The sequence below is a fragment of the Giraffa tippelskirchi genome, chromosome 7, assembly GCF_054371585.1.
Source record: "Giraffa tippelskirchi isolate mGirTip1 chromosome 7, T2T-mGirTip1v1.2.pri, whole genome shotgun sequence".
Classification (NCBI taxonomy): domain Eukaryota; kingdom Metazoa; phylum Chordata; class Mammalia; order Artiodactyla; family Giraffidae; genus Giraffa; species Giraffa tippelskirchi.
Window position 1 is genome coordinate 32197447 of NC_137281.1, and position 25573 is coordinate 32223019.

General features: G+C 38.2%; 1 protein-coding gene and 1 pseudogene across 2 annotated transcripts in view; both read right to left on the bottom strand.

Annotated features, from left to right (window-relative positions):
* LOC145514263 (uncharacterized) overlaps positions 1 to 25573 on the bottom strand; it is a 1003391-nt gene that overhangs the window by 193773 nt on the left and 784045 nt on the right. The window lies entirely within an intron of this gene.
* LOC145516031 (U4 spliceosomal RNA) lies at positions 8869 to 8950 on the bottom strand (annotated as a pseudogene).

Sequence of the window (25573 nt, forward strand, 5' to 3'; positions counted from 1 at the left end):
CAGAGCTTTCTCTCTCTTCACTAGGTAAGGATACAGTGAGAAGGAGGCCATCTGCAAGGGAAGAGGGCTCTCGCCTGAACCTGACCATACTGAGAGTCTTATCTTGCACATCCTAGCTTCTGGAAGTATTAGAAGGAAGTTCCTGCTTTTTAGCCACTCAGTCTATGGTATTTTGTTATTGCCACCCAAACTGACTAAGACGGTGACTTTAAAGATAGATCAATAGAAATTATCCAATGTGAAACATAAAGGAATAAGAGTGAACAAAGTTAATGCTGTAATAAAGAAATACAGGAAAATATCAGGTAGACTAACATTTGTGAAACTGAAATCCTAGAATATTTGGAGAAATGATGACAGTTTTATAAAAACAATGAACGATGTCAAATTATAGATTCAAGAAACTCAGGGAATGGTAGGTAGAATAAATATAACATGCACACCTAGACACATCATATTCAAATCTTCTGAAAATCAAAGATCAAAAGAAAATCTTGAAGGAGGCAGACAAAGAAAGAAAAAACATATTGCATTTACATAAGGATAAGAAATATAACAGACTTCTTGTCAGAAATTATGCTAACCAGTAGAGATGGAGCGATATTTGAATAGCATTGTAAATAGAAAAAAAAAAAATTATCAGTCTGAAATTCTATATCAAGTGAAACTATCTTTCACATTTGAAAAAGATTTTTTTACACACAAATAAAAGTAGAAACTCTATTACTAGCAGACCAGCACTGCAAGAAACTTGAAAAAAATTGTTTAGGCAGAAGAAATAAATTACCTGACACAAACTCAAATCTATACAAAATATAACGTACCCTGGCAGATACTGCTTATCTATGATAACTATCCTACAACTATAATGTATACCTTTTTTGCATTAGGCAACTTAATACACATCTTGGGATGCCCCCATCAAAGATACTATTACCACACAAATTCCTAATCTGTATGTTCTGTTTCCTTACTAAATGTTCACCTTATTGACTCAAATCCTAAACCATCCTCCTATATTTTTCACTACCATAAGAAAATTTCAGAATTGTAATTCTGTCTTTAAATAGTTTATAATAAACATGTACTTTTCTATATTACTAAACTCACTGAATAATTGATAGTGAGGGCTTATACTAGGATAGTCTATTGCATTGTGCATCTCACTGTTCTATGTGATTCATTTAAAAATGTTAGTACAATTTTAGACATGAAAACAGGAACCTCTAGGCCATTCAAGTATATATTCAATTATACTTTAATTATATATTAGCTAAATAGATAGATCAATAGACACTTGTTCACACTAGTAAGGAAAAAACTTGAAAGCCCAAGAGAGAATGCTAAGGAAATCCATAGATTAGCAACAGAGGTATGATGCTACAACCTTAGAGCTGGGTGTTTAATAGAAGTAGGCATACCAGACCCATTAATGAAGAATCATCTGAAAGGAGCCAAAACACAAGCTTTCCATGTGAAATGTAATCATGAAGGGAGGAGAAGGAGAGTTGGATCTGATAAATAAGGTAGTCATTGTCAGTGGCAACAAGAAAGCCAAAAGAAAGGTAAAAAATACGTCATTTCTCTCTCCCTTCCAGACTTCTACCAGGGATTCTTACTGAATGAAGAACACTAGAAGTTGAGGAAAGAGGGTTCTGGAAAACATGATTACCCTGAAAATGAGACCCGAACAAGAGAAGGGCAGGTAATAGACTGAGAAATACACAAACAATTCACTGGCATACTCTGTAATCCATTCTATAGAAGAATCATGTAGTCATTACAATAACAATTAAATCTGATCCTGATATTATTCTGTCAAAATTTTAATGACTCTGCCTTTTCAAAGTTATTAAATGTTTTGCACAGCCTTATCTCTTGCATGTCTCCATTTTGCAAATTCTACTCCAGCATTACTCATATATTTGCTTCTGTAATATTTTGCAACCATAATATATGCTGTTTACATCCTCAGGTGGAAAGGATGCTCAAGATAAAAGACTCTTCTCATCTGAAGTCTCATATCAAATAACTCATCCTTTACGTTTCATTTATATGTCAACATAAACATTACATAAAGATACAAGGGCACTTGTTAAAAACAAAACTCATTCTGAGGATTGTGACGCTGCACAATTTGTCCTGATAACCCTGATAGATAGCAACCACCAGTTTTATCGCTATACCTTCAGCACTTAAGAGTGTATGTGACATGTTGAAAACAATGCACGTATGTTGAAAGAATACAATAAAAAATGAATAAATTTGGAAGTCCTGGAAATATTCTCTTCCAAAGCTCATAGCTTTCCTTCTGTTTCTCCAACTCCATGCTATGTGCTTTAATTACAATACAACATGCAAACTCTTGATCATTGACATTAAAGAGAAGGAAAAAATGTGGAAGTTCATGATCAGGATTCCAATAAAGCATTGAAAGTGTCCCCTTACATGTGTGGTACATTGTTACACATCCACCTGGCAACTGTTAATTGTTTGACTCGCTAGGTTACATAGCAGTAATTCAACATAGGTGGCCATTATGGCAGTCTCTCTTTATTCCAATGAAAATTCTCTCTGTATTCCAATGAAAACCAGTAGTATCAGGAAAATTGGATGGCACATTTTCATATTTTTATCTCTACTTGGAATTTATGACCACATATCATGTAGAATTCAATTTATGGTTAAATATCTTGAAAAAGTATGCTTAAAAAAAACATTAGAAAGTGACTGAGGTGACATCAGAGTCAATCACCTCATTAAAAACTAGTTTTTACAACAGTATGATATTTTTAAGAAAAATACAAGTAGTTAGACTCAATATCAAGTTTAATTGTCTTGGGGTCTTTGTCTTCTGACAAAATTTTCCCTTCAGGTGACAAGTCAACGGTTAGCACTAGGAAGTATCAACAAAAGTAATGCTCATTGTTGGTTTGTGTATGTGTTCGTATGTTTTTTTTTCTTCTCCTCTCTTCTCTTGCCAGACGAAACTTTATAGGAAAATAAAACCTGATAATATTAAAAGAAAATTTCTCACCCAAGGTAGGTTTTCAAATCTTTACAATTAAAATTCATAAGCCTTATTTTAGTGAATGATGAGAGATATTGCACAACATTTGCTAAGTGTTTCTACTTGGTTTTCCAATGTCATCAACAAATGGAAATACAAGTGATAGGAATACCAGACCACTCTACCTGCCTACCGAGAAATCTATATGCAGGTCAAGAAGCAACAGCTAGAACCCGACATGGAAAAATAGACTGGTCAAAATTGGGAAAGGAATATGTCAGGGCTGTATATTGTGACCCTGCTTATTTAACTTATATGCAGAGTACATAAGGCAAAATGCTGGGCTGAATGAATGACAAACTGGAAGCAAGATTGCCAAGAGAAATATCAATAACCTCAGATATGCAGATGACACCACCCTAATGTCAGAAAGTAAAAAGGAACTAAAGCAGCCTCTTGATGAAGTTGTAAGAAGAGAGTGAAAAAGCTGACTTAAAATTCAACATATTACTCAGCCATTAAAAAAAATACATTTGAATCGGTTCTACTGAGATGGATGAAACTGGAGCCCATTATACAGAGTGAAGTAAGCCAGAAAGAAAAACAACAATACAGTATACTAATGCATATATATGGAATTTGAAAGATGGTAACGATAACCCTATATGCGAGTCAGAATAAGAGACACAGATGCATGGAACAATTTTATGGACTCTGAGGGAGAAGGTGAGGGTGGGACGTTCTGGGAGAATAGCATTGAAACATGTATATTATCGTATGTGAAACAGAACACCATTCCAGGTTCGATGCATGAGACAAGGGCTCAGGTCCGGGGCAATGGGATGACCCAGAGGGATGGGATGGGGAGGGAGGTGGGTGGGGGGTCCAGGAAGGGGAACACATGTAAACCCATGGCTGATTCATGTCAATGTGTGGCAAAAACTATTACAATATTGTAAAGTAATTAGCCCCCAACTAAAATAAATAAATTTATAAAATAAAATAAAAAAAAATTCAACATTCAAAATACAAAGACATCAGGTCCCATCACTTCATGGCAAATAGATGGGGGAACAATGGAAACAGTGACAGACTTTATTTTTGGGGGCTCCACTGCAGATGGTGACTGAAGCCATGAAATTAAAAGACACCTGTTCCTTGGAAGAAAAGCTATGACAGACCTAGACAATGTATTAAAAAGCAGAGGCATCACTTTGCCAACAAAGGTCTGTCTAGTCAAAGCTATGGTTTTTCCAGTAGTCATATACAGATGTGGGAGTTGGACTATAAAGCAGGTTGAGTGTCAAAGAATTAATGATTTTGAACTGCGGTGCTGGAGAAGACTCCTGAGAGTTCCTTGGACAGCAAGGAGATCAGGCAGATTCTTTACCAGCTGAGCCACAAGGGAAGCCCAAGAATCCTGGAGTGGGTAACCTATCCCTCCTCCAGCGGATCTTCCTGACCCAGGAATTGAACCAGGGTTTCCTGCATTGCAGGCAGATTTTTTTTTCTTTTTTTTACCAACTGAGCTATCAGGGAAGCCCCAGTCAATCCTAAAGGAAATCAACCCTGAATATTTATTGGAAGGACTGATGCTGAAGCTGAAGCTCCAATACTTTGGCCACCTGATGCGAAGAGCCAATTCACTGGAAAAGACCCTGATGCTGGGAAAGATGGAGGGCAGGAGGAGAAGGGGGTGACAGAGGATGAGATGGTTGGATAGCATCATTGATTCAGTGGACATGAGTTTGAGAAAATTCCTGGGAGACTGTGAAGGACAGGGAAGCCTAGCGTGCTGCCGGCCAAGGGGTAGCAAAGAGTTGGACATGACTGAGCGACTGAACAACAACAACAATAACATGTGTCTTGTCCATTAAACAATATTTTATTCCCTTAATCTAAGTTATTTGAAAATAGACTTAGTCCATCCGGCTGCTATAATAAAATACCACAGACTGGATGATTTGCAACAGAAAGTTATTTCTCACAGAAAAACACAATCAATCTACACCATAGACATTTACTTTTCTTACACATTTCCTTTGTCTCAGAAGAGGAAAATAAGTGTTGAACAGAGAGATAACAATCAGGAGTCTCTTACTTAGAGTTTATCTTATCTCTCTTTCCACTGCTTTCAGAATCCCCCTTTAAAAAATGAAACTGTATGCAAGCATAACTACTTATTTACAAATGTTGGAATTGTGTCTACAAGAATTTGTTAATGAATGAGGAGACAATTTTATTAGCTTACTCCTTTCTTCTCTCTCCATCTTTCTTCTCTCTTTTCTATTATTATTATTTTTAAAAATTTGATTTCCAAATTTGTGCAGCATGTACTGGCAAGGCCATTGACACGTTTTTAGAGCTGAAAGGAGGGATACAGGAACTGTTGTGTATGTGTGTGTATGTGTTGTCTTGATCCAGTTTTTGAGGCTTTGGCTAGAAGCCAGTCAGTTCCCTTTTCTTTTCTTTCTTTAAATTTTTTTTACTGTGTTTGGCCATGGCTCACAGCATGTAGAATCCCCTGACCAGGGATCAAATGTTGCATTGGGAGTGCAGATTCTTAACCACTGGACCAGCAGGGAAGTCCCTCATTTCCCTCTTCTGTCTGACAGATTAAGTCAACATCCCCAGTACTTCCCTTACTTAACTCTCACAGTCTGGTTCACTATACACCCATGCTAGTCTCCCAGGGTCTGATATCAAAAAAACCAGGGACAACACTGATGCCCCAGAGCTTGCTGAAATTATTAAGATAAATCAATTCTAAACCTACTTGCCATGCCTCAGTCTTTTCTTCCCATAGAAACCATGGTAAAGATTCCTTTCCTCAGCGTCCGTCACTTCTGCTTTATGACCAGTTCCAATCCTTCCCCTGAGTACTCTGTGCTATCTCCAGGAAACTGTGAGCACAACACAGCTATTTCTGGTTGGGACTCTTTCCGGCTTCTCTCTCTTTTATCTGTTGTGTCTGGTCTCACCATACCTCACCCAGAGTAATAAAGTTAAAACAGGGATCCGGACCTTTTACTCATGTGAAAGGCATTACTATTGTGTAGGTGAACACATTATGTTAGTATAACTTGATAGTAAGTATTTGAAATATCTAACTCTTTTAATTTCATGATCACCTAGCCATCAGCAGTTTATTTCCTTCTTTTCATTCAACCACACATTTAAGTGAATATTTATTCAATGACTGTCAAATGCTGATCACAGTGCCTGGCACATTATGAGGAAGGAATGAGACTCACAAGGTGGTAGGCTCCCTGAAGACAGACCCTATGCAGCATCTTAGCATGTTATAGTAAGAGAGAATACACATTTTACTTGTAAATTTCCTGGTTCATGGGACAGCAAGGGTCTTCACTGTAAACCGAGGAACTAGAAATCTAGTAAATATGTCCCTTTTGAGTGAGAAATGAGAAATGTTACTTATTTACTTACTATGAGAAATGTTCAGTCATCAAAAACAAATATTTTCTAAGTGCCATATACTGATTTTGGATGAAGGTAGGAAGAGAGAGAGAGAAAGAAATGAAGAGAAATGAAACAATTTGTACACTAATGGAGCATGAAGTATATGCCGTTTCATATTCTGTGATGAGAAGGATAAAAACTGGAAACACCACAGCAGGGCTGAATGAGGCATGAACCACACAGTCTTTTGCTGGGGGGCTGGGAAGTAATATTTACATTTTCCCAAATCTAAAGTTAAAATAACTTCTATCAAAATAATAGGGTTACTCATAGCCAATATATTATCTCAAAAGGCATAAAATATCTGATATGTAATTTTATAACCTGTGTGTCAGATGGAAAAGAAAAAAAAAAAGTCAAGTTCTTCAGTTGCTCCATTTTTTTTTTTTTTTAGCAGAGTGGTGACATATCTCCTTTGTGTTGAATGAGTGAAAGTCTTCATCTTTCTATAAGTAGTGTCCATCTGATGTAAAGGCAAAAAATAAATGTGATTACTCCCGTAGTTTCTTTTGAAAGACCAAATCAAAGTAATAATTAAAACACTGTGGCTTAAAAAAAAAACAAACAAAAAAAACCCCTATGGCTTTAAACAGAATAACAAGCCTTGAAAAATATGGAGCATTACCTCCTGGGCTAGCTACAAATAATTCACCCAATTTATTCTCTATTAAATCTAACTGACTCTATTACTTAACAGCCTTAGGGAAAGCGGGATGGTGGTACAAGGGGAGCTAGAAAGTGTTTTTTGCATTTTTTTCCTTTAAATGCTTTATAGTTGAAGTAATGTTTTAGACAGTCAAGGACTAGCCATGGAGTAGCCTTATTACTCAGAAAACTAGAAAAAAATGTTTGAAGTTATTGGAGAAATACCAAGTCAAAAAAGTGAGAAATTACTTTATATATATATATTCCAAAAATTAAGAAATAAATTAGGAGTTAAAAAAAAAGTTTGAAGTGACTCAGTTCAGTTCAGTTCAGTCACTCAGTCATGTCCGACTCTTTGCGACCCCATGAACCACAGCATACCAGGCCTCCCTGTCCATCACCAGCTCCCGGAGTCTACCCAAACCCATGTCCATCGAGTCAGTGATGCCATCCAGCCATCTCATCCTCTGTCGTCCCCTTCTCCTCCTGCCCTCAATCCTTCCCAGCATTAAGGTCTTTTCCAATGAGTCGACTCTTCGCATGAGGTAGCCAAAGTATTGGAGTTTCAGCTTCAACATCCGTCCTTCCAATGAACACCCAGGACTGATCTCCTTTAGGATGGACTGGTTGGATCTTCTTGCAGTCCAAAGGACTCTCAAGAGTCTTCTCCAACACCACAGTTCAAAAGCATCAATTCTTCAACGCTCACCTTTCTTCACCGTCCAACTCTCACATCCATACATGACTACTGGAAAAACAAGAGCCTTGACTAGACGGACCTTTGTTGGCAGAGTAATATCTCTGCTTTTCAATATGCTATCTAGGTTGGTCATAACCTTCCTTCCAAGGAGTAAGCGTCTTTTAATTTCATGCCTGCAGTCACCATTGGCAGTGATTTTGGAGCCCCCCAAAATAAAGTCTGACACTGTTTCCACTGTTTCCCCATCTCTTTCCCATGAAGTGATGGGACCAGATGCCATGATCTTAGTTTTCTAAACGTTGAGCTTTAAGCCAACTTTTTCACTCTCCTCTTTCACTTTCATCAAGAGGCTCTTTAGTTCCTCTTCACTTTCTGCCAGAAGGGTGGTGTCATCTGCATATCTGAGGTCATTGAAATTTCTCCCGGCAATCTTGATTCCAGCTTGTGTTTCTTCCAGCCCAGCGTTTCTCATGATGTACTCTGCATATAAGTTAAATAAGCAGGGTGACAATATACAGCCTTGACATACTCCTTTTCCTGTTTGGAACCAGTCTGTTGCTCCATGTCCAGTTCTAACTGTTGCTTCCTGACCTGCATACATGTTTCTCAAGGGACAGGTCAGATGGTCTGGTATTCCCATCTTTAAGAATTTCCCACAGTTTATTGTGATCCACACAGTCAAGAGGAATAACAATTCAGAAAAGTGAGGAACTGAGGGATAAGCTTTCAGGTGGGAAAAAAAAAATTGGAGAGGGACTTCCCTGGTGGTCCAGTGGTTAGGATTCTGTGCTGTCAATATAGGGGTCTCAGGTTCAATTCCTGGTCAGGGCACTAGATCACACATACTGTTCAGCTTGACCAAAAAGATTAAAACTATAAATACATGGGGGAAATGAAAAGAGAGCTGAAACTGGCATTTTATACTTCATGTCCACTGAGGCACTGAATGATTCCACAGGCTCCAGCCTCAGGCCAACTTCAACTTCAAACTCCAAGAGCAAGCTCAGGTTATTTCCTGTGCTGCTGGCCCACCAGCTGTAGGGAAAAGTTTTCAATTAGCAATAATCATGCCTTGGATAAACTTCATTGGCTATGATACCGCCACTGCCACTGCCACTATGCAAAGTTTGTGAAAGTGAAAGTCTCTCTTGTGACAGTGTCCGTCTCTTTGCAACCCCATCGACTATACAGTCCACGGAATTCTCCAGGCCAGCATACTGTAGTGGGCAGCTGTTCCCTTCTCAAGGGGATCTTCCCAACCCAGGTATGGAACACAGGTCTCCCGCATTGCAGGCAGATTCTTTACCAGCTGAGCCGTCAGGGAAGCCCTGATGCAAAGCTTGGCCCACCACAAATCAAACCCACCTTCCCTGGGTTTGATTAAATTTCTAGAGCTATGCACAGAATTTATAGGAACATTTTGCTTAGTAGGTTACAATAGGATATAACTTCAGAAACAGCCAGATGAAAGAGCTGCATAGGGTAAGGTATGGGGAAAGTACGTGTGGCTTCATGCTTTCTCTGTTAGCCAACTCTCCCCCAAATCTCTACATGTCCATCAACCCGGAAGCTCTCAGAAAGCCATGTTTTGGGGTTTTTTGCTTGTTCATTTGTTTGTTTTTTAAATTGAGGCTTCATTACATAGTCATGATTGAATAAATCATTGGCCACTGGCAACTGATTTGACCTCCAGCCCCACTCCTCTCATCAGAGTTCAGGGGGCAGTAATGAAACTCGAATATTTACAAGCAAGAATTTTTTTTTACTCAGAATTTGTTCAATGATATAGCCCTGTTACATTGAAAATTTGTTTATGGAAGATTAAGCATTTAAATGTTAGTCGCTCAGTCATGTCCGACTCTTTGCGATCCCATGGACTGTAGCCTGTCAGGTTCCATGGGATTCTCCAGGCAAGAATACCGCAGCAGGTTGCCATTCCCTTTTCCAGCGGATCTTCCTGACCCAGGGATTGAATCTGGGTCTCCCATATTGCAGGCAGATTCTTTACTATTCGAGCCACCAGGGAAGCCCAGTTATGTCCTCTCAAATGGCAAGAAGAAGTCAATCATCATTTTGAATATTTTAGATAAATGTGCTTGCCTAAAAATATATACTGCATGGATATCTGTGTATAATATGTAGTTAATAAGGCTCATTCTCACAATACAGACTGAAGATTCCAATAAAACATCATGTCCTCTTACATGAGAAATATTAAAGGGTGAGTGGCATGTAGATGGCCAGAAGGACAGACAGCTGGAGAGGATAGACAGAATCTGGAATAGTCATTAGAAGTGGGATAAACAGGATTTTTGTCCCCAGTACTTCATCTTTTCCTATATCTATGCCCTTGCTGTGTAATTTTGCAATCCCTCCCTCTGAAGCCAGAATGTACTTCCCTGTCTCTTTTTGAACTTGCCAATATGACGTTACTTAGCAAATGAATTATGAGCAGACATAGAACAAAGTGGGGCTTGGAAAGTGCCTGTTTCACTGAACTTTGGGCCTCCTGATTTCTGCTATTGTTATGAAAAGAGCTTCCCTAGATTGTTCTGTCCCTTCAGTCTGGGTCACAGAGAAAGCACACAAGGACTGGAGCCACTACCAGGGCTCAGGACAGATGAGTTTCTCCAGCCGCACCCAGAGATCCATGGTAGTGTGTGATGGGTATTTTAAGTGATGGAGCTTTCAGGTGAATTTTTAAGCAGCAGTGTTGGAATACTTGTGTAATGACATAGATTGAGTTAGTATAACTTTTGTGAATTTATATAATAGGATGGTCTTATATGTATATCATAAAGCTTCTAAATGGGGATCTTACTGTAATTTATTGATTTTTCTATGATACATGTGGGAAGTCATGGCATTAATTGATTTCATAGATGAAGAAACTGAGTCTCAGATATTTGGCTGAGACCACAACTATTATGTGATGGAGCCAGGATTCAAAACCAAGCTGTCTGGCTCTCAGCTTATCAAAATTTCCCATGTCACTACGCTGCTTTTTCAGAAAGATGAAGGGACAGGAAGAAAAACAGAAGCAAATGTAATGATCGTATAATCTATTTATTCCATAACAAATTGTTTAAATATCCCTAAATTTGGGTGGTAGTTTTAGTAACAGAGATCTAAGACTAATTTTATTTTACTTTTTCCACTCCCCATGCTTCCGTTTATGACAAAAGTCCGTGAAGAACTAAGTTAGGAAATAAGGATTGGAGAGGAATGGAGAAGGGTGGGGGGGAAAGAAATACAGTAACTGGACAATCCATAAACTAAAACAATCAACCCGTAATTGAATGCACATGTGTAGACTGAGATGCTTCCCTAATAGTGAGGCAGTAGGTGATGATTAATGACTGGAAGAAATCAGTAAAGAATTCTTCCTGAGCTCTGAATTGTGCTCTGAATATAAAAATCCACTGGAACAGGTGACATGTTGCCAAGGGTTCTGAGGAACAGACAGAAGAAATTGCAGATCTGCCAACAATTTATTTCCAAAGACAGAGAGGGATGGTGACGTAGCAGTGTCACAAAATAAAGCAGAAAGCTTTTTTTAATTTTTTCTTCTGTCTGAAGAATGGTGAGCCAGACTATAGTTTTATCATCAGAGCTCCAGAGAAAGACAAAATGCAATAATTAAGAAATCCAAAGACTGTCATAAAAGACAATATGAAGCAGGAAGTTGAACAATTACTTGAAAGTGCTCAGAAACTCAGCTTGAAACTTCACTGCTCTAAATATTTTGGAAGAAATGAAGAGTTATCTCAGGAAGAGGGAAACGTTATATTTCTAGATTGTTTGCTGCTCCATCCCCATCAACTAGAACTGAGTCTACTGTACAGAAGATATTTTAAAAATACCTAATTAAAAAAACCTAATCAAAGAATTAATACGGGGTTTACAAAGGAAAGATACTTTGTATATTCTGGATTTTTCTTGCAATTTATAGAATTACAAAGGAGAGGTATGTGCACATGGTCATAAGGTAGCATATATGTGTTAGTTGCTCAGTTGTGTCTGACTCTTTGCGACCCCATGGACTGTAGACCGCCAGGCTCCCCTAATCCATGGGGATTCTCCCGGCAAGAATACTGGAGTAGGTTGCCATGCCCTCCTCCAGGGATTTTCCTGACCAAGGGATCAAACCAGGTCTCCTGCCCTGCAGGCGGATTCTTTACATCTGAGCCACCAGGGAAGCCCTAAGGTAGCATATGAAGCAATTATTCTCACACTTTGAATAATACTAATGCCTATCTCTTTACCTGTATGAATCTGATTTTATTTATCTGAGTTGATGTGTAGGCATTGGTATTTGAGAATTTTAACATGCAGCTAGGGTTGTGAAATATAAACATATAATGGAAGAATTAGTCTAGAATCGCTGAGGGAAGAGGAAGGACTTAACCAATGCAAGTGCAGTTTATGTGGGTGGTAGCATCCAGGCTTAGGGACAAACATGGACAAAAATCCTGCAGCTAGAAAAAACATGGTACCGTTAACATGTCTGACAGATGGCCTGGCTTATACACATAGGAAAGAGGAATGAGATGATGTTGATAAGGTAACCAGGGACCAGAACACACACATGTTTAACTCTATGTCTTAAAAAACTTTTGTGGATTCTTATTTCTTAGGATAATGAAAGTGGAAGTGTTATGAGAGGAATTTTGCCTTTTAAATCACTACTTTGCCATCAGGTTTAAAAATATTAATAAATAGGGGACTTCCCTGGTGGTTCAGCAGTTAAGACTCCATGCAGGGGGCATAGGTTCGATCCCTGGTCAGGGAACTAAGATCTCACATGCCACATGGCCAATAAATAAATAAATATTTTAAAAAATAAATGGAAGGGGAAAATATTTGTACAGAGGACCACGAGGACACTGCTGCAATCTTCTCCACTGAAGTTAATAGTAGTGTGGACTGGACAGAAGATGGAAGTGAGCAGTTCTGCTTGCTATTAGTCCCAGGAATCTGAATTCCATGGACAGAAGAGTGTGCATTCCAGGGTTTAGAGGGTCCTGCTCTGGGCCCCTCCAACAATACTCTTTCTCACAAGGCCTTCAGTTTTCCTCCAGAGCCTGTGCGGATCTCCTTTCCTCTATGCTCTCCCAAGGGAGGCCCACACCATTGGTTCAAATGTGTGCAAAGTGTTGCCTGTTAGTAGTAGAGTGGTCGATAATGCAGTGGAAGCTGGAGTGATCACATAGATGCATGCTAGACTCTCGAGAGGCGGGTTAGAGGTTGGGGTATGAAAGAAGTAAGTGAGCTTGGATCAAGCTCAGGCTTATGTTCTACATACATTAAAAAAAAAATATATATATATATATATATATATACATATATACATATAGTTGCAGCACACAGGATCATTGTAGTGGCATGCAGGATCTTTCCTTGTGGTATGCAGGCTCATCATTTGAGGTACGTGGGTTTACTTGTCCCGGGGCAGGTGGGATCTTAGGTCCTGCACCAGGGATCGAACTCACTACCCCTGCAATACAAGGTGTATTCGTAACCACTGGACCACCAGGGAAGTCCATCCACATGTAATTTTGTCAGAGGCCCTGCATATATTAAAGGAAGATCTGGCAGTGGGGAGAGAGAGAAACAGTAGACAAAGTGTACAATGAATGATCTTGAAATTTAACAGTTGAGTAATACACTATCAGCTTCATCCATTGAAATAATCATATTAAAAATATTCCAGCATTTATATTGTAATTTTCCAAATTGTTCCCTTGTTCACATTTTTTTCCCCATTTAACTATTTTCACAATAGTTCAATGAGTTGATTAAAACAGGTATGATTCCTTTTATTTACAAATGAAGAAGCCATCTTTTATGTAGATGGACTTCCCTGGTGGTTCAGATGCTAAAGAATCTGTCTGCAATGTGGGAGACCTGGGTTCAATTCCTGGGTTGGGAAGATCCCCTGGAGAAGGGAAAGGCAACCCACTGAAGCATTTTTGCCTGGAGAATTCCATGGACAGAAACGTGTGGCAAATAGTTTTCTAAAAAGGGCAAGATAGTTAATATTTCTGGGTTTGGGGGCTATGTTCTCTGTCATCTCTATTATTGTCACTACTCATCCCTGACATTACTCATCTGTGACACAAGTAGCCACAGATGATATACAAATGAATGTGTCTGTGTTCCAAGAAAGCTTTATTTACAAAAAGAAGCAGAGGCCAGATTTGCCTCATGGGTGATAATTGCCAACTGCTGATGAAGAGTGTTATTAGTTGATGGATAGTAGACAGCATTAGTGGGACTAGAAGTCAGATCCTTTAGTTTCTGGTTTTGTGCTGGTTACTTCAAAATCCTTAAATGATGGACTAAAACCTAATTTAGTGTCCAAGGGACATGGAAATCTCTTGTCAAAACCCATTTTACAAAAGCTGAGGACTAGAGCAGTCAAGTGGGCAAGTGAGCTCCTCAAGGTCTCTGAGTTTTTAGAGCCAGGACTGTGGCCAAAATTTAGAGCGCTTCAATTCTGTGTTGTGCTCTTTCCATCAGTCCATTGCAAAAGTCAATGACTCGATGAAATGACCTGGGCCAGCTTTGGATTTTCTGTTGTGTTCTCTTGTTATAATGTCTCCTTAGAGGAAGGTGAGCCAGGACCTAAAGAAAATGGTGAGATAGTTGGATGGCATCACCGACTCAATGGACTTGAGTTTTAGCAAACTCTGGGAAATGGTGAAGTACAGGAAAGTCTGACATGCTGCAGTTCATGGGATCACAAAGAGTCAGACAAAACTTGGTGACTAAACGAAAACAGCAAGCAACAGATTGGACAAAGTTGGGAAGGAATTTTGGGGGGCATCTTCTAGGTTCCTAAAATGGTTAGTTTTAGTTCTAAAATTCCTAATTCTGCTAATCCTTTAAAATTTTTAAAACAGAATAGTTCAGAAAGATTACATTTCTACTTTGTTTAACGCCAACATTTTATACCAGCTTAGGTTAGCTTTTCTGTGGTTGTATTTGTTATGGCTACTGTTGTGTCTGTTTGTGTTTCTGTATGCTCTCATTGAATGAGATATTGGGACACTTTGCAACCTTCTTGAAGCTGTAGACCACTTAATCCAAACTTATCAGAGTCACAGTCTGGAAAATATAATCAGGAGGGCAGAAATAATTTCAAGTTAGCTCCAGTGTTCTATTCCAATTCTTGAGCATGATGTTGGGGATCTTTTTAAAAAATCACCATTTTCTCCTCATCAATTTCCTCCAACCCACAGCAGTTCTTGTGCCGGTGTCTCTTCTCTAACCATCACATTTCTTCTTACTACCTCCTCTCCATCTCCAGATTCTGCTCAAAGTACCAAGAAGAAACAACCAGCAAAATATTCTGCAGAGTGTAGGGATGAAAATAAACAGAGTAGGGAAATAAAGCCAGAATCTTCTTCAAAGAAGAGAGAGATAAAGGCCAGGATGACTCAGACCCAAATAATGTTTGCCCAGACACATTCAAAAAGTTACCCTTTAACTAAGAATGCATCAACATTCATAGCTGTTTTTAGTGAATGGACCAAAGCCTCTTTTTGGAGACACAGTGTCTGCTGGCTGACATGTAATATTTGATAATAAAACCTGAGCATGTCAGACAACTGATAGCTATCCTTGACTCTTGTTAGAGTTGGAAACCAATTCAGAAGGTGTAATTTATTTAGAGTTTAGTAAACCATTCAAGAAAAGTTCTGCTGGGAAATCTAATAGAGAAATTAAAAGCATTCTGTCTGATTGAAACTACCGGCGTCCATCGCCGGTATGTACCGGCGTCCATAAAACTGACTGACAGACAAGAAAATAGGTAATTACCATCAGTACAACATCAAATGGGGGATGAGATTAAAAGATAGATTAGAATAGCCACCTCTGAAGGCAGAATTTGGAATTTAAAATACATTTGTAAACTAGACAAGAAACCATTTAAGAAGCACTCTTATGTACTTCAACTGTATTAGGGAATGAAATACAATGAAATATAAAGAAAGTGTCTTCACGGACTTTTCTGGTGGTCCAGTGGTTAAGACTCTGTGCTTCCAATGCAGGAGGCATGGGGTTGATCCCTGGTCAGGGAACTAAGATCCTGCAACTAGATGACATGGCCAAAAATAAATAAACAAACAAATAAATATAATTTTAAAAAGTCAAGGGCTTAGTGTAGTATTGGCCCATATAAACTGCATCTAAGTGGTTATTTAAAAAAAAAGAAAATTTCTTTAAATTGAACCTTTAGAGTTAAAAGTGAAAAAGTAGTGAAACCTTGTCCACCTAAAATTCTCTACACAAATACTTGTAGCAACTTTATTAATTAACTCTGTTAATGATCATCAAAAAAATGGACACACCGGAGATGTCTTTTACAAGTAGATGGATAGAATAAACTGCAGTACATTCATACAAGAGAATACTATTCAATTACAGAAAGGAATGTGCTATCATGCCATTCAAAGATGTGGATGAATCTTAAATGCATAATACCAAGTGAAATAAGCTACATACTATAGAATTCCATTTATACGGCAACACTGTAGAGAATATAACCTGATCAATGACTACCAGGAATCAGGAAGAAGAGGAAAGTAAACAGATGAAGCATAGAGATTTTTTAAAAATCTACTTTATTACAATACTGTATTGGTGATACATGACATTATATTTGTAAAATCCATAGAAAGAATAAGAAATTAGTTACTCAGTCGTGTCCAACTCTTTGTGATTCCAGGGACTAGAGCCCACAAGGCTCCTCTGTCCATGGAATTGTCTAGGCAAGAATACTGGAATGGTCGCCATTCCTTTCTCCAGAAGATCTTCCTGAACCAGAATCAAACCACATTCTCTTGTATGAATGTGCCGAAGTTTATTCTATCCATTAACTTGTAAAAGACATCTCGGTTGAGTCCATCTCAGGTGAGTCCATTTTTTTATGATTATTAATAAAGTTAATTAATTGCCTGCATTGGCAGGTAATTTTTTACCATTGAGTCATCAGGAAAATGTATGCAAATTAAAATAAAACATTATATAGGAGACTGGGAGATCCTTGAATGGCATGTAAAATGTGACCAAGGAAGCAAACTAGAGTAGAAATGTTAAAAAAAAAAAAAGCCCATTGTAGAGGTTGGGGAAAAGGATGCTGACTTTGGAAGTAAGTGTGGAATCTGTAAGATTAAAGGTAAGTAGAACTATATAGAAGCACTGTCCTCTAACTGATAAAGTACCCTCCTCTACAGTGGTGCTGGTTAATATTTCTAAAATCACTATATATGTATACTGTAATGGGACAATTACATAGAGGGATGTTGGAATTCAGGTTCCAACTGTTCGAGTGAGAGGTTACAAATAGGCAAATGGAGCAAGCTACAACAATCCATGTAAAATGGCTTATAGTTGGAGACATCAACCTAAACTAATGTTTACTTTTATATAGATACAGACATACTTATTGACATATGTATATATGTGAGTTAGTATATACACGCATACTCCTTTGCTCTATCAGCTGAGACAGCCAAGAAGCAACATCACAGTAGCAATGAGCACAGATAGTGTATAGAGCTTTGTTTCTAATACCTTCTGCCAAAACAGGACTCAGGTCCTCTTGGAGAAATGGCAAGTTCTAAGACCCAGAGTGGCATCTTATAGTTCCAGAAAGGAAATGCTCAAAACATACCCACACAAGGATGGAAGTATGTCAAAGGAATACAGGAGCCAACTGGAATGGCTCCCAATGGCAAGGCTATTATAATGTGAATAAAAAAATAAAGTAGCATTGGAATACAGCCCAAAGTATAAAATAAGTATCCAAAAGTATGCTCTAAATAAACGAAAGATTAAAAGAAATAAGTGGAAGAGAAAAGTCTCCTGTGCAGCAGTATTCTAAATAATGAATGGTGATATAACAGCCTCAAGGAAGTAGAACATAACTCCCACGTGTGTATTGACTTCTTCCCGAAAGTACAGTAAGAAAAGGGAGGCAACTCTACATTGGAAAAACATGACAAGCACTACAGCAGCTGGTGTGATCAGTGCTAAAACCAACAGTGATAAATCATGTTGATAGTATGTGTAATTGATACTCTATGACACTCCACCACCATGAACTTCCTCCCCCAAATCCAAACTTCAGACCAATAATGAAAAATAACTGAGAAATCCAAGATGAAGCTCATTCTGTAAAATATCTGATCCAGTTCTCTTGCATACTGTCAAGGTAATAAAAAAAAAAAGTAAAGTCTCAGAAACTGTTGCAGCCAAGAGGAGACTAAAGAGACCTAATCATATCTAGTGTAATATCTTGGATAGGATTCTTGAGTGGAAAAAACATTAGGTGAAAACTATTGAATCTAAAGAAATTATGGACCTTGATAATAATTTATTAATATTGATTAATGAATTGAGGCAAATGTTTCAGAGTAACATAAAATATTAATTAAAAATACCGGAAAGGGTAGAAGGTATTTAAATCTCTCTACTATGATCACAAATTTTCTGTAAATCTAAACTAGTATAAAACAAAAATTTCACTAAAGAGCTGTTGTAGAGTTCAGCTTAGGAATATTTTTATTTAATAAGCATAACAAGTGCCAGGTACTAACAGAGTAACGTAATAACTAGTGCACAGACTCTCTCTGTAGTATTGGACAATTTGATTTTATAATCTCTCACATCCTCTCACTTTAGATGTAAATTTTGTGACAGTGTAATTTATCCTTATATTTACATCTTAGATGTAAATTTCGTGACAGCATCTTATTTATACTTATACTCTCATATTGTCTAGCACCACCAGTTTGTAAATATATGTGCTGAAAGGTTTTGGTAGAATTGAAGTAGCACACATAAATGGTTCCACAGAACCTGGTAGTTGCAATATGAGCATTCACAACCACTGCCAAAGTTTAAATGCATCATTCATTGTAGAAGGATTCTGACCACACAACATGGATTTAGTGGTCAGTAGATAAAATTAATATTCACTACAGACTAAAGAGAGATTAAATTTCAACTGGTACCTGAAATCCTGAGTTACAGCATGAGCAGTGTTTGAATAGGCTCTCAAGAAGAACCTTGCACCTGGATTCAACATTGATAAATTCTTGATTTTAGAAATGAGTATGGGCTTCCCTGGTGGCTCAGTGGTAAAGAATCTGCTTGCCAATGCAGTAGACACAGGGTCTGATCTCTGGTCTGGGTAGATCCCACATGCTTCAGAGGAACTAAGCCTGTGTGCCACAACTGCTGAGTTCTCGCCCTCTAGAGCCTGAGCTCTGCAACATGAGAAGCCACCACAACTAGAAGCCCTCGCACCTCAACTAGAGAGTAGCCCTTGCTCGCAGCAGCTAGAGAAAAACCCACACTGCAATAAAGATCTAGGATGGCCAATAATAAATAAATAAATAAAATTATTTTTTAAATTATTTAAAAATTCCTATATAAAAAAAAAGAAGTGTGTAGTATATGTATCTCGAGTGCCTCAATAAGTGTTTACTTAAATTAAAACATGCTGTGCTATGTGAAGTCACTTCAGTCGTGTCTGACTCTTTGCAACCCCATGGACTGCAGCCCACCAGGCTCCTCTGTCTGTGGGACTCTCCAGGCAAGAGCACTAGAGTGGATTGCTGTGTCCTCCTCCAGGAGATCTTCCCAACCCAGGGATTGAACCCACATCTCCTGCATTGGGAGGTGGATTCTTTACCGCTGTGCCACCTGGGAAGCCCGGGAGTAACACAATGTCACTCTGAGTCAAATTCATGCCTCTGTGCAATTTCAAATTGCTATGTGACTGCATGACTGCTGAACAGAATTCACTGTTAATCACAACAGCTTAGCTAACAGTACCCAACATCTTCACCTCAAACTCTGCGTTTAATAGTCACAGTGAATAATATGCCTTTTACTTATAAATTGTTTTCTAGTTTATTTCAGTGGATTTTAAGAAGCTTTTAAAATACTGAAAATAAAATGTGCACAAAATAAACATTAAAAGGAGTGCAAAAGTGTATTCAATGAAGAGTCTATTTCCCAAAATAGAACACCAATATTTCTTTCTAGATGTAACCATTATGCTTTATATTTCTGTTCCATGTATAGAAAACTTGATTTTTGTCCTTTTTTACATAGATTATTTTTTTTTAATAAATGGAATGTATTCTAATGTAACCATGCTCCTAGTGATGGATATTTAGCTTATTTTCAGCCTTAAGCTCTTATCAACAATGTGATGAAAACCTTCTTTTACTTACAAGTATGTGTAAATGTACATTGCCCATGTACATACATCTGAAGACTTCATTCAACATTGGTTTTGCTCATAAAACATATATGTGCATTTTTATTTTGGATACTGCCAACCTGACCACATAAGAAATTGAACAAATTCAGTGTTCACCTATATCCTACCAAGTCAGTATATTTTGTCAGCTTCGACCAAAGTTTAAAACTAAGATCCACAGACAAGCACAAGAAACAAGTAATACTTGAAATCACATGATAAATATGTGTATTGGCCATCATCCTGGAAAAAAGCAGATGCTTTGTTAAATCTTTTTCAATCTTTTTTAAGGCACCAGGTTTCTGTAGGGTACAGATTAATTTATATATTTACCTATAGTTTTAAATAAGATTTGTTTCATGTATACATTCACAATATCCTGTATTTAAAGCTTGGTGAGAGAGCTGTGAGTCAAGAGTTGTGCCTTTGGGTAGAGGAAGGTATAATCAAAGTGCAGCTCCACAGGAAAAGAGTCTATTTTTCCTTCTTTTTTCATCATCTGATTTTCATAGGCCAAATGCAACTAAAATTCAAGAGCAAGGGAGCCCAAATGATATTCTATAGAGGCTAGCTTTCAGAGTCACAGAGTAAGGTCAGAAAAGGCTAGATATTATCATACTGAGTGAAGTAAGACAGACAGAGAAAGACAAATATATGATACTGCTGCTGCCGTTTAGTCACTGAGTCGTGTCCGACTTTGCATCTGCATGGACTGTAGCCCACCAGGCTTCTCTGTCCATGGAATTCTCCAGGCGAGAATACTGGAGTGGGCTGCCATTTCCTTCTCCAGGGGATCTTCCTGACCCAGGGATCAAACCCATGTCTCCTGTATTGACAGGAGATTCTTTACCGCTGAGCCACCAGGGAAGACTTGAGAAGAATACGTAGACCCAAAGAGAAGAAGTTTCACGTTAGAATACGGTGGAAGGCTATACTGTTAAACACAGGATCATAGATTTCTTTGAACTTGAAATTCCACCAGAGCTAAACTTTTTAACCACTTTGTGTTCTAAAATGGAAAAATGTAGATCTAGAAAAGTGACATAAAATTGTGGGTCTAGTAAGGGAAAGTGCTTGATTCTAAACACAGGATGTTAATCTCCCCCAGGCCTCTGAGCTATCTCTTCACCTATTCACGATGTGTCTCATATAAGTGACAGAGATATTTACAGAGACCTATTCATTCTGTAGGGACTTCCCTGTAGCTCAGATTGTAAAGAATCTGTCTGCAATGCAGGAGACCAGGGTTTGATCCCTGGGTTGTGAAGATCCTAGGCAGAAGGGAATGGCAACCCACTCCAGGATTCTTGCCTGGAGAATCCCACCGACAGAGGAGCTTGGTGGTTTACAGTCCATGGGGTCTCGAAGAGTCAGACACGACTGAGTGACTAACAATACAATACTATTCTTTCTGTGATTAGTCCTTCAGTATACCTCTTTTCTGGATGATCTGTAGCTATTTTGAATCAACACAATGGTGATATATAAAGGAATGGATGAAATTGTTTTAGGTTACTCTCTCAGGCTACTTTCCTTCCAATATTTCATTTCCCATAAGGAATATTGGGTTTCCACTAAAAAGTTCAAAAAAGTGTTTTAATTTTTAAAAATAAATACATGCATATGCACATGGGCATACATGTGCGCATATATATATATATATATATATACATACACACAAATACATGTATATGTTTATGTGTGTGTACAGTTTACTATGTTATAACAATAAAAAAGGGGCTTCCCTGGTAGCTCACCTGGTAAAGAATTCATCTGCAATGCAAGAGACCCCAGTTCGATTCCTGGGTCAGGAAGATCCCTTGGAGAAGGAAATGGCAAACCTAGAAAAGGAAATGGCAACCCACTCCAGTATTCTCGCCTGGAAAATCCCATGGACAGAGAAGCCTGGTGGGCTACAGTCCATGGGGTCTCAAAGAGTCGAACACGACTGAGCAAAGAATAAAAATAAACAGATCATCTCATAACGCAGAAAAAAACTCTAAAAACTGTCTTTAAAACTAGAAATAAGCAATTGCATTTGACATAGATTTATTTCAAATATTGTTAGTTGGGATATTAAAACCAAAGAATTCTTGGAGTTGAAAGATCACTTCCAAATGCCCACTACCTCCCATCATTTTCGTATGTGTAAATTCAGGAGATAAAGAAAATCTCATTCTTGGTTTTGAGAATTAAAACTGAACTTTACACAAATTTTCCCAGGATCAGAATCTTAAGAGAGAAAAAAAAAAAAAAAAAAAAACAGAAGTGTTGAAATAATCCAAAGCTTGTCCTGCTTCACTGGGTTTATGTGGTAAAGCATGTGAGCTCAGAGAAGCCAGCTCATCAGTGAATAAGGAGTGTTCTGCAACAGTGCAGAGTCATGCATGAGAAAAACGAGTCCTTAGAAGAGGAAGAGGCATAGAGACACCCAGGTTCTGGTTTTTGTAAAGTTGGACTGTATCTCGGTTCCTAAAGCTATCAAACAACACTGAAACCACTATATATGTGAGAACTCACAAATATAATTGAGTAAGCTTCAGCAAGTTTTTGGAGTTTTGATATAAAACTAGATTTGACTAATATAGAAGTTCTCTGTATTCCCACCTGACATTTTTTTCTTGCATTCCAAATTTTGGTTGCACTAAATTTAATATGCTATCTATGAAGATATCTAGGGTTTTAGAGAGCTCTACCACATGCTGATAGAAACCCCCCAAAGATCCCTGGCCTGTAGACACTTCCACATAAAGCAGAAGTAACATCTCCTAGTCAAATGTTGGGTCCAATATTCCTTTCTGTGAATTTTGGTCCATTCACTGAACGTATTTTCTAAAACCCAGAGCACTCATGTGCTTATTTATTTTATTCATTGTTTTATTATTTTCCCTACCATTGGATTATCAGGTCCTAACAAAAATTCCTGAGGATGGGCCCTTTTTAGGAGTATAATTAATAGATCCAAGAAGCCTTCATATCCTCTAACATCTAATGATCATCATAAATGTTCAAAGGCTTTGATGAATACTCAAAAGCAAGATTAGAGAACCAAGTTGCCAGGAGCTCTAAAATCATTTAAGCATAATCTCTTTGTGAATTCAGCCACTATTCCACATAGCCAGGATCTAAGAAATATTAAAGATTTGGAAAATCCAAACTATCCATTTGCTGGAAAGTAAAGGCTACAAATCTAGGCCTTTTTACTCTTCTCCTGGGTCTATACTCACAGATAATATGGTGTTTTGAAGAAGTCTTAAACTCTCTTACAATCTCATTTAAAATAAAAATAGAAGAATGGAGAAACTGAAATAAATGAAGAGAAAGGAGGGGAAGTACTAGACTGGAAAAGCTTCAAGGACTTTAAAGATATTTTCAAACATTTTCTCCTCCTCCCAAAACTTCACTAATGATCAAAGGCTGACAGAGTGAAAGGCATTTTCCCCAGGGTCCTACAACTAATTCTGATGACTGACTAAATCTCAAGTCCCTCATATCTGGTTTTATGGTGTGAATAAGAAGCAAACACACTCAGGCTTTAACCAAGCCTGGATGTCTGACACAGGTGCCACTTGACTCAAACGTCCTTTCAGCCAATCAGCAGCTCCATGCCGAGAGGAAAAGTTGCTCATTTAGAAGTCTGTGGGGAGTTCCTTGGTGGTTCAGTTAAGAATCCGCCTGCCATATAATGCAGAGGAGATGGGACACCTGAAAGATTCTAATGCCATTGGGCAACTAAGCCTGTGTGCCACAACTACTGAGCCCATGCCCTTTAACAAGAGAAGCCACTGCAATGAGAAGCCTGCACACGGCAACGAAGAGTAGCCCTGGCTCACTGCAACTGGAGAAAGCCCATGTGCAGCGACCAAGACCCAGCATGAAAATAAAAAAAATTAAAAAAAAAAAAAGTCTGTGGCCCAAATTTATCAAACTAAAGGTTTTTGTTTTGGTTTCTGCTTTTGTTTTTGTGCTTTTGTCCCATCCCATCTTTAAACAAATTTTACTTGGTCCCAATATTGAAAATTAAAGGGATTGCCCATGATGTTCTGGATTTCTGGTGTTTCACTAAGATGAATGAATACTGTCAACAGTTGGTCAGCATCACTGACTTTTAGATGTAGTCTCCTCAGACAGGAAATGCATGATTTAATTCCCCTCTGCTTCCAGCCTGCTTCATTTATTTCTATTTCTTGCCAAGCACTGATATTTGATATTCCCTTAGTTTTCCTAATAACAACTCCATGTCCTATTGGTGTTTCTTTAAAAAGTCCACTTTCCCTTTCCATGGAGAATGCTTCCATCTACAATGTGTGTTAGCCACTCAGTCACGTCCGACTCTTTGCAACCCCATGGACCCCATGGAGACCACCAGGCTCCTCTGTCCATGAAATTCTCCAGGCAAGAATACTGGAGTAGGTTGCCATTTCCATCTCCAGGGGAACTCCCCATCTCAGGGATCCAACCTGGGTCTCCCACACTGCAGGCGAATTCTTTACCATGGGAGCTACCAGGGAAGCCCAAATATGAAGATGGGGGTACTGGGATTGAACCCAGAGTCTCATACCTGCTAAGCACGCACTCTACCACTGAGCCATACCCCCAGGCTCCATCTACAATACACACAGTATAGTTTAGTGCCTAAGAATATGGACTTTGGAGTCAGACTACCTTAATTTAAATTCTGCTTTCACAACTTCCTAGTTGTGTGAGATTTGGCAAACAATTTAACAATTCTTGCCTCAGTTTTCTCACCTACAAAATGGGGTCGGTACTATTACTAAGCTCACATTATTGTGTTAGCTATTGTGAGCACTCATTGGATAAATAAAGAATACATTTGCCAGAAAATATCTCCTGTTCTTTTACATGTAAGTGTTAGCTATTATCATATTATCTTCTTAGGTAAGTCTTCTTGTCCCATAAAATGCAAATGTGATTCATGAAGCAAAGTCAACATGGTGAATCACTGGATTCACATATGTAGACTTTGCTTCACCCAAAGAGCCTGCATTTTCTTCTGACTAATCCTTCAGGTGTAACCTCCACCCTAATTATCAACCTTATTGTGTCCAAGTGAGAATATTAAGATTTTTAATATCTCTGTTCCTGCATTCCATTAAAATATAGCAAAAACATTACAAGAAAAAATGATCTGTTGCCAACAATCTTTAGAATATTCCACAAAATAAGTCAAATAGAGTAGTGAACCTCTTTTTTTTTCCCCTATATGAGACACCAAGAATGGAAAATACCTGACATCCATGTGTATGTTTCTGTCAGACAAAACTAATTCACCATGGGGCTCTTTCCCCAAAGACTTCAGATTTGAACACACACTCCTCATCAGAGTGGTTCAAAAAGATACTACCTTATTATTAGAGTTGATCCATACATTGAAAACTATTATTTAGCTATTTTCTTATCTGTTAACTGTACTATCGTTCTATCATACATGTTC